This window comes from Bactrocera tryoni, unplaced genomic scaffold (assembly GCF_016617805.1).
Source record: "Bactrocera tryoni isolate S06 unplaced genomic scaffold, CSIRO_BtryS06_freeze2 scaffold_11, whole genome shotgun sequence".
Taxonomy (NCBI): domain Eukaryota; kingdom Metazoa; phylum Arthropoda; class Insecta; order Diptera; family Tephritidae; genus Bactrocera; species Bactrocera tryoni.
The window spans coordinates 12666146-12676231 of record NW_024395824.1 but is presented as its reverse complement, the minus strand read 5'-3'; the positions used below and the strand labels follow the sequence as shown (position 1 = coordinate 12676231).

The 10086-nt window shown below is 37.3% G+C and overlaps 1 long non-coding RNA gene across 5 annotated transcripts; it reads right to left on the bottom strand.

Annotated features, from left to right (window-relative positions):
• Window positions 1-584: 584 nt before the first annotated feature.
• On the bottom strand, window positions 585-9705 carry LOC120779708. 5 transcript variants are annotated; one of them, XR_005705729.1, is made up of 8 exons: window positions 9666-9705; window positions 2238-2378; window positions 1749-2179; window positions 1565-1671; window positions 1170-1240; window positions 923-1098; window positions 719-871; window positions 585-667 (listed from the first exon to the last, which is right to left on the bottom strand). It is a non-coding gene; the product is annotated as an uncharacterized LOC120779708 (long non-coding RNA). The 5 variants fall into 5 exon arrangements; XR_005705726.1 differs by having other exon boundaries at window positions 2238-2588; window positions 9666-9700; XR_005705727.1 differs by lacking the exon at window positions 9666-9705 and adding an exon at window positions 2431-3176.
• Window positions 9706-10086: the final 381 nt, after the last annotated feature.

Below are 10086 nucleotides of genomic sequence, written 5' to 3'. Positions count from 1 at the left end.
ATTCCCAGTGTAAAAATAACCCGGTATTTTACTTCCAAATTTGAAAATTGTTGATATTAATTTTCTTCGATTTGTTATTAACAATAATTAAACATTAAATATATTACCACATATTGACTTTTTCATTTTATTTATTTTTTTAATTAAACTTGTAAAAAATTATTAATTTTCAATACTGTTAATTGGTAACACTTGTGATAATGAAAGATGGTAGATCATTCTTAATTTTTAACAATAATATTTATAGTTTTTTAATTTTAAACATTTTCAAATTATTATTAATCTGCAAGAGACACTAATAATACAGCCCGATTATTGAGCCAGTTATGTTACACACAATTAATTTTTACTTTCAGGAAATACTCTCACTTAATCAAGTTTTTTTCGTGATGAACTGCGTATTGGTTACAGTTCTATTCTACCATTTCCAATATATAGAATTTGTCTTAGACTGGATTAGTTTGAAATTGTTCGCGCATGTTTGTGGTTGGCTTAGTATAAGTGAAGGATGGCAATCCCAGACAGTGGTAAGACAGGACCACCGAAAACTTTATTGTTGACTCTCCGTAGTTACCACTTTTTTCACGCATTCCGCCGACGGAATTGTCGCAATGCCGTGACTATTTGTGCCAATCATACTAATTCATTTCTTCAAAGCATTCGTGAACTAAAGGCAAACACTTGAAAATATGCTAAGCAACGGGGACATTACACTTACAGTAGTTAATTGCTCGTCCGCAAATGCTATACAAAATGTTACATTTGTTGTTCAAAGACTGCACACAGCATTTTATAGTTACTTTGTTTATACATGTTCCTTAAACGAACAATTAATATTATTGTACCAGTTCCCGGCGGATAATGCATTTTTCTGAAATATCGAAAATGTTGAAAAAAGTAATGTGCATTTGTTTACACCTACTTCATTAAATGCATTTATTGGGTGTGTGTTGTCTGTGCGAAAAGAACCCATACAAGCATCTCAATGGTATTCTTCAAAGCGCCCATATGACAATCTTCATGGTGTTGTTGGATCGTATCCTGACGAAGGCACTACCAATGCATTGTTATTCGCCAAGAGACGCACATTTTCTACAACTGTTTTTAAAAGTCGCATTCAATGGTAACAAATAAAGTTAATACCGAAAGCATTTATATAATTTACTTACTTGTGTTCAGAGTCCTTCCACTTTTTGTTTGATGAATCTAATATCTTTTCATGAAACCACTATTGGCGAATCTAAATAGATAAAAAATGAAAACTATAAAAATGCTTTGTAAAACACATAAAACCGCAATAAAAAATTTACATTGGTAGCGCTAAAAGTAAAACTTTAAGAAATAAATTAAATACCATTTCTAACTTTGGTTTTTTGCCGTGTTGTTTGAATAATTAAAAAAATTATATTTGTAAAATCAAGCACATCACAATTTTTATCTGCAATTACAAACAACATATCATATACACATAATACATTATTTGACGATGCACCAGCAAATTGGAAAGTGTTGAGTGTCATCTCAAAGGACATAAAAACACTAAGTAAATAAATAAATAGTTCACCCAAACTCTGCGCGAACTTTTCGCCAAGGTTTCTAATCCCTGCTGTAAACACGTATCACCAATCAACCATTCGAACGCCCATTTTGTGGTTGTCACTATTGTTGAAACTAAAAAAAGGAAACAATAAAAACGCTTTGTAGTACCAGGTACATAAACCCACAATCAATAATACTAATTCACTTACACTAAATTTTCAAATAACACGGAGTCCAATCGCATTTCCTTATTGAGGGTACCTCCTCTAAAATGCGTTTCTGTAGCGTTTGTTCTTGCTTGCCTATCTTTGGTATAGCGCGATGTATTTCACACTGAGACGCACCCAAATCTAACGGTCAAATTGTGGCATTGCATTCGTAGGATCCACGAACTATCACGATCCACGCTACTAACTGCTTCTTTAAGCTTTTACTCACCGAACTAGCCTGTGGATATGTTACAGTTGTTGGCTGATTTGAATTGAGATGTTTGAAGGATTCTACAACTGGTCTCATGAAGCTCGGGCGTAATTGTTCAAAGACTGCCAGTGCAAGTTATAAGATTTGCCGAGGAAATATGTGTGGCTGCATGAAATTTCAAATATCAAATATATATAATGGTTCCTCGATTTTTCCTGTTCTAAAAGTTTAATAAACATTAATAGAATGTTAAAAATTATATCTAATCAGTAACTTACCTGACGCTCTTCAAAATTTTCTTCGAATGGCGATTCAATTAAGGCAATTTTTAAAAGTGTCATTGTCAGTATGTGCATCTCCGTCTTTCACATTCAAAAGTTGTATATGATGAATGTTGCTATTCTTAGAACAGAATTTTCCTTTTCAAAACAAAAAGTTAGATATGGACATGTAGTAGTATAAGAGGTGAACCTTTTCAAATGTAGTTGTGAATTGGTTACCTCCGTCCTGAATGGTAGTTTTATTTGTTAGCACCATAACGAAGTGCGTCCGCGATACTTTCAAAAATCGCTAATTACAAGTATAACTTTAAGGGCCGAATTCACAGCTTTTAGTTAACCGTTGGTAAACTAAAATGTTAACTATTGATTAACTAGTATTTACTATTCACAGTGTAGAGTTTAAGAAATACATCTCTTAACGGAAATAAATGGCAGCACCGTCATATTTCTGGATTTCAATGTTGGTACCACTGTGAAGTCTACACGAAAGAATGAGGTGCACCAATAAAAGTGTCGCTGTCTCACAGCGAAACGATGACTTTCAATATCAGACTCAATATTATATTCATAAGACAATTCAACAAAGTATCAGTGAAAGCAATAGTCGATTACATATTTCCAACATCAGTTGTTATTTGACTAGTAGTTAACAAACTGAGATTAGAGGCTAATTAAGCATTAGGGGTATTCAGACCGAAGCCTGTTAATTTGGTAATTCGTTAGTTGATACTTCGTTAAAAGGCTTAACTGTGAACATACTTTTTGTTCTACCTCTGTAGTATGATAAATTTTATTCCGAAACAGTTCATTCAATTTTATTAAAGATTAAAAATGCCTCATCAAAGTGCAATCAAAAATTGTCAGTCATTTAATTGAAAATTATGTGGAGCAGATCCTCCCACATAGGGTTGTGCGCTGGGTTTGGGACCCGCCTTGTAAAACACACCTCCAATGAAAAGGAACAACAAGCCTCGGATGAGAGACCCCCCTTTTGATGACGACCATGGCAAACGAAATAAGGGCTACGATATCAGGGCATGCACCTTGAATGTCCGGACCCTTAATTGGGAAGGTGCCGCTGCCTAGCTGGATAATGTCCTCGCGAAAATAAAGGCTGACATCACTGCCGTCGAAGAAATGCGATGGACGGGACAAGGACAGAGGCGAGTAGGTCCTTGTGACATTTACTACAGTGGCCACATAAAAGAAGCGCAAGTTTGGTGTTGGATTCGTGGTGCGAGAGAGACTCCATCGAAGAGTACTATCATTCACTCCGGTGATTGTTCTTCAACATATCGCTGATTTGCGCCCACGCCCCGCCGGAAGAGAAGGACGATGTGAGCAAAGATGCCTTCTATAAGCGCTTGGAGGTCGCTTATGATAGCTGCCCCCGCCACAATGTCAAAATCGTGCTTGGCGACTTTAACGCCAGGGTGGGCAAAAAAGGTATATTTGGCACTACGGTTGGTAAATTCTGCCTCCACGACGAAACATCCCCAAATGGGTTGAGGCTGATCGACTTCACCGGGGCCCGAAATATGGTTATCTGTGGTACTAGATTCCAGCAGAAGAAGATACATCAAGCTTCTTGGCTGTCTCCGGATCGAATAGCCACCAACCAGATCGATCATGTTGTGATAGACGGAAGACACGTCTCCAGTGTTCCAGACGTGCGTACGCTCCGAGGTCCTAACATCGACTCGGACCACTATCTTGTTGCAGCCAAGATTCGCACCCGCCTCTGTACAGCAAAAAACGAACGTCAACAAACACAAGGAAGGTTCGACGTCGAGAAGCTGCAATCACAACAGACAGCCGAACGATTTGCTACTCGGCTTGCACTCCTGCTCTCTCAGAGCACTCGTCAACAATTCGGTATAAGCGAACTGTGGGACAGCATTTTAAACTCCTCACATTCAACTGCAACCAAAACCATTGGTTTTCGGAAAGTGCAAAAGAACAGCCGGTACGACGAGGAGTGCCGTGTTGCAGCGGAGAGAAAACAGACTGCCTACCTCGCAACGTTACGATCGACCACAACAGGAGCGGGATGGGATAGATACCGAGAGTTGAAGAGGGAAGCGAGACGCATTTGCAGACAGAAAAAGAATGAAGCCGAAATGCGTGAGTATGAAGAGCTTGATAAGCTGGCCGACAGGGGTAATGCTCGAAAATTCTACGAAAAAATGCGGCGGCTTACAGAAGGTTTCAAAACCGGAGCATACTCTTTTAGAACCCAAGGAGATGATCTAGGCACCGATGCCCAGAGCATACTTAAATTATGGAGGGAACACTTCTCCAGCCTGCTGAATGGCAGTGAATGCACAACACCAGGAGAAGGTGAACTTGATTCCCCAATCGATGACGATGGAGCAGACGTTCCATTGCCCGACCATGAAGACGTTCGAATAGCAATTACCCGCCTGAAGAACAACAAAGCGGCGGGGGCCGATGTATTTCCGGCCGAACTATTCAAACACGGAGGCGAAGAACTGATAAGGAGCATGCATCAGCTTCTTCGTAAAATATGGTCCGACGAAAGCATGCCCAACGATTGGAATTTAAGTGTGCTGTGCCCAATCCATAAAAAAGGAGACCCCACAATCTGCGCCAACTACCGTGGGATAAGCCTCCTCAACATCGCATATAAGGTTCTATTGAGCGTATTGTGTGAAAGATTAAAGCCCACTGTCAACAAACTGATTGGATCTTATAAGTGTGGCTTTAGACCTGGCAAATAAACAATCGACCAGATATTCACCACGCGCCAAATTTTGGAAAAGACCAGTGAAAGGAGAATCGACACACTCCCCCTCTTCGTCGATTTCAAAGCTGCTTTCGACAGAAAGGAGCTGCCTTTATGCCGCGAAGCCTGAATTTGGTGTCCTCAAAAACTAATACGGCTGTGTAAACTGACGTTGAGCAACACCAAAAGCTGCGTCAGGATCGGGAAGGATCTGACCGAGCCGTTCGATACCAAACGAGGTTTCAGATAAGGCAACTCCCTATCGTGTGACTTCTTCAACCTTCTTCTGGAAAAAATAATTCGAGCTACAGAACTAAACCGAAGAGGTACAATCTTCTATAAAGGTGTACAGCTGCTGGCGTATGCTGATGATATTGATATCATCTTTTTATTTATTTTATTGACAAAAAATGGGTCTGGCAGTGAACGAGGGCAAGACGAAATATCTCCTGTCAACAAACAAACAGTCGTCGCACTCGTGACTGGCACTCACGTCACTATTGACAGTCATAACTTTGAAGTTGTAGATAATTTCGTCTATTTAGAAACCAGTATTAACCCCACCCACAATGTCAGCCTGGAAATCCAATGCAGGATTACTCTTGCAAAGAGGTGCTACTTCGGACTGAGTGCATCCACGTTGTCATGTTGTCCGGATGGACGAAAACACTCCAGCTCTGAAAGTATTCGACGCAGTACCCGCAGGGGGAAGCAGAGGAAGAGGAAGACCTCCACTCCGTTGGAAGGACCAAGTGGAGAAGGACGTGGCTTCGCTTGGAATATCCAATTGGCGCCACGTTGCGAAAAGAAGAAACGACTGGCGCGCTGTTGTTAACTCGGCTATAATCGCGTAAGCCGTGTCTACGCCAATTAAGAAGAAGGAGATGTGGAGCAGATCAAATTTATTACTGGTAAGTACTTTAAATTGATGTACAGAGGAGCAGGAGAACAGCTGATGTGATATTACCGAGTAACGAAACAATTATCAAGCTTGCCAGATGGATAGTTCGTTACTCGGTAGAACGATAGTCTCTTAATTTTACGAAAACAAAATACATGTAAAAAACTACCGAATAGCGACTAACGAATTAACAAGGCTGGTCTGAATCCCCATATTTTTAATAAGAAATTGTTGGTATTGGTTAACAAATCAGGCACAATCCCGATTTACTTGGCGCTGCAATTTGACGGTACCTGTTGGAAAGAGGAAGTCCTCATGATTAAAAAAGGGTATACCGCAAACGCCTAGTTTACGAGATGTTTGACCTTAAAGTTCAAAAATTCTAACATTTCCAAAAGCTATTTGACCACATTAGACACACTTTATTCACATTTTTCACTTCAAATTAATTAAACTAAACTATACACTTTTAAATAAATCCACATTTTACACTTTTAGCAGATTTTTTACGTAAGAAATCTTTATTTTAAAAACTACATTTTACACTAGTAGTGAACATCATTTGTGTGCTAAAAATTACGAAGAAATGGAGCGCTGCCATGTGATGATAAGGCAATTCGCTGAAATTCCTTTTTTCGCAAAAAATCCTCTATCCATTAATAGGGATATGTTTTTAATTTAATTTAATAAACAAATAAGTCATATTATATTGTTATATTATATGTGTCCTGGTCGACGAAAAGGGAGCTAACGTGCGAAAACTAGTTTTCTGGGAAAAGCTGTTAAAAATAATCGTCAGTTTCTCGTTATCTCATTAATTGTTCTCCTTTATTCAAGATTCATTGCTCTAATAAAAATTTGTTTGTTTACATTTTTTCCTTTTTGTAGTGTCTAAATCAGCTGTGATAATGTAATAGATTTCCAATGCTGCCAAGTAGATGGCGCAAAATCATAGCCGCACAGAGAGATTTAGCGATGAAGTGATTTTGAACTGCCATTTTTGTATGGCGAAATCTTGATAAATTTATAAGATTTAGTGGGATAAACCACTGAACAGCCGAAATCGTGTGATTAAGTGTCGGTCTGAACATGGTATAACGCAGAAAGGAGTACTATGCGAAAATACTTCAGTCACCCCGGGTATTCGCTCGACTAGGGTTATTTTTTTAGAGCGCGGCCGAAGGCCGCCAACACAGAAGGTAGTACTACGCGAAAGTACTTCAGTCACCCCGGGTATTCGCTCGACGAGGGATATTTTTTTAGAGCGCGGCCGAAGGCCGCCAACGCAAAAAAGAGTACTACGCGAAAATACTTCAGTCACCCCGATTGTGAATTATAACTTGAAAAATGTTGGAAAGTATTTTGTATTATAGTTAATATAGAAAAAAAGAATCAGGCGAAAAAACAAACAAAGAAAAATCGTTAAAAATCCTACATACTTGCTGTTTAAGATGTGTCAACGCTCGTTTTCTCATAATTGTAAACAATCTAACCTTTTCAACAATGAGTGTGCTAAGTTTTAAATTAATAAATTTAGGTAAAATATAGCAAAATAAAAGTGAAATAAAAACTTATTTCAATGTTTAGGGTGTATATTTAAATATACAGAGTGAAAAACGTGAACAAATTTAGTGAAACATAGAGAAATACCATGTGTTATTAGTGTATTTTTTTTAATTTTTAATCGTGAATATTTTAAAAAATATAAGTTATTTTTATATTATTTTTGGATATTCCTCATCTGGAGAAGCTCTCCTATCCGCACATACCCCATTTACACGGAAATTCGGTTGTTTTTACCCCTCCGCCAAAGTAATCGGAATCGTGCCACAAATCACTATAATTCGCCCTTAACTTGCACATGTGCATATGCAAAAAAAACATGCAAGAATTGTAGTCCTTGTGTTTTGCAAGTCAACTAACTGCCGTCCCAAAATAATAGCGGCATGTCCATAGATTTTGCATGGCATGTACCTAAAGGAAGGCTGCAGCAACACTGAACGTTGAAAAATTGAATTTGGGTAAATTTTAGAATAGCATCCCCCGATTTCAGTGTTAAAATGGTTATTACGGATATCTCTAGATCAAGAATATATGTATATATATATTTGCCGCTGATTTATGCTTTTTGAGATATTTGCATTTAAAATTAAAAAATTCAACTATTTAAAATGCGTGTTTCTCCGATTTATAATGAATTTTACACTAATATTTTTAACTTTTATATCCACTAACACTACACTAATTTGTTTCCACCCATTTATTTTTTATTATATAGTGCAAAAGGCGCATAACTTTTATTCAATATTTAACTTTTGTTAAATCGTTTTTGTCTACACAATAACAAAAGGGTTGCATTCTAACTAATAATCAGTGTTACCTTATGTCCATATTTTACCAGAGAAAGAAAAGAAAACAAATAATATCCCAATGGCAGGAAGTAAATAACTCATTATTAGTTTTTCGCATAAAATTCCTTTCTGCATTAGCAGCTTTCGGCCACGCTTCAAAAAAAAAATAACCCTGGTAGGACCAACACCTAGACGTCTTCAGTACTTTCGAGTTGAACTCCTCTTTGCGTTGGCACCTCAAAAAAATAGCCCTAATCGAACCAACACCTGAGCGTGTTCAGTTCTTTCGCGTTGAACTCCGTTTTGCGTTGGAGGCCTTCGGCTGCGCTTCAAAAAAATAACCCTGGCCGATCATACACCGGGATTTATCAAGATAATGAAAATTCTGAAAGATTTTACATTATTCATCACACGATAATGAATTTTGTGTTGACAGTAAAATCTTTCTTTTTTTACTTATTTGTTTTTTGATTACAAAATATGGTAACACTAATGTTTTGTTTGTTTGCAACCATTTTGATATTGTATAAATAAATTGATTTCAGCGAATGTTAAATATGGAATTAAAGTTACTTTTGTACTATTTAATACAAAACATATGTGTAGAATCGAATTAGTGAAGTGTTAGCGGATATAAAAGTTAAAAATATTAGTGCAAAATGCAATATAAGTAAATCGGAGAAACTCGCATTTTAATTTTTGAACTTTAAATGCAAATATCTCCAAAACTATAAGTCAGATGTAACAGTATATATATTTTCTTGATCTGGAGGTCCTCCTCTATCCGCACGTACCAATTTTAACCCTGAAATCGAGGGTTGTTTTCCTAAATCTCAATCTTGTATTTTGACAGCGCGTTAAGAAGTGAACTTGGCTGCAGAAAACGAAGAAATTGTAATTTTTTTTCAAATATTTCTAAATGGGCTATGTTTAATGCTTATACAAATGTATGAAAGTATAATTAATAAATTAATTGGTTTTGCATTCTATTCTTTTTGTACTAGTTTTAGAATTTAAATGAGAATTTGACGAAAAGTTGCCGCTTTATTTAGGAATGGCGAAAGATGGCGTTATCGGTGAGCGGTAAAAACACTAGTTAATTAACCAACAACGCAACCACAAATTTCTGTTGAAGCTTCTATGAGTTTCTTATAGCTCTGATAGACGACAGCGCTAATATGCATTACCGGGCTTAATTTACATTTACGTGCGCATTTGACCCATGTTAATGCAAGTTTGTAATGCACAAGAATTCCGTGCATTTAGCTGAATTTACCAAATTTGAGTAGGCAACACTGAAAATCTGCCGCCTTGTTTGTGTTTACACCTTCAAAGGTAAACAGTTTTTATATTGCTACTTAAATTATGTGCAAGTATATTAACAAAAACAAATTTTTATATTTTTAGATGGCAGATAAAAAACGCACAGTTTGCTATCCATTTTTCCAATATTGTTAACTTTTTCGCACACTTTAATAAATAAACAAATTTCACTCTCAGCTGTCTAAATGCACAAGTCTGCCGTCTGTCACCATAAAATTGCAATGCGCAATAGCGTTGCTTAAGAAGCATTAATTTTGCTCGTCTGTCAGGGCTATTAAGGTACAATCGACAATTATAACGAAACTCTTGGGTACGTGTGAGCGTGTATCCCTTTCTTACATAAACGCCTAATGAGTATGTTAGTTTCCGAACACATAGAGCGCGACAGACTGCAAGTGACATCTGTCAAATATTAAAATTCACACGTTCTTAGGGACACAGTTATTTAGACAGCTGCACGACTGCAGGCTCTCAGTTGTCGGTCTCGCTAACTTGAAAATATTTTTAAATTTGCCGACGACAGTA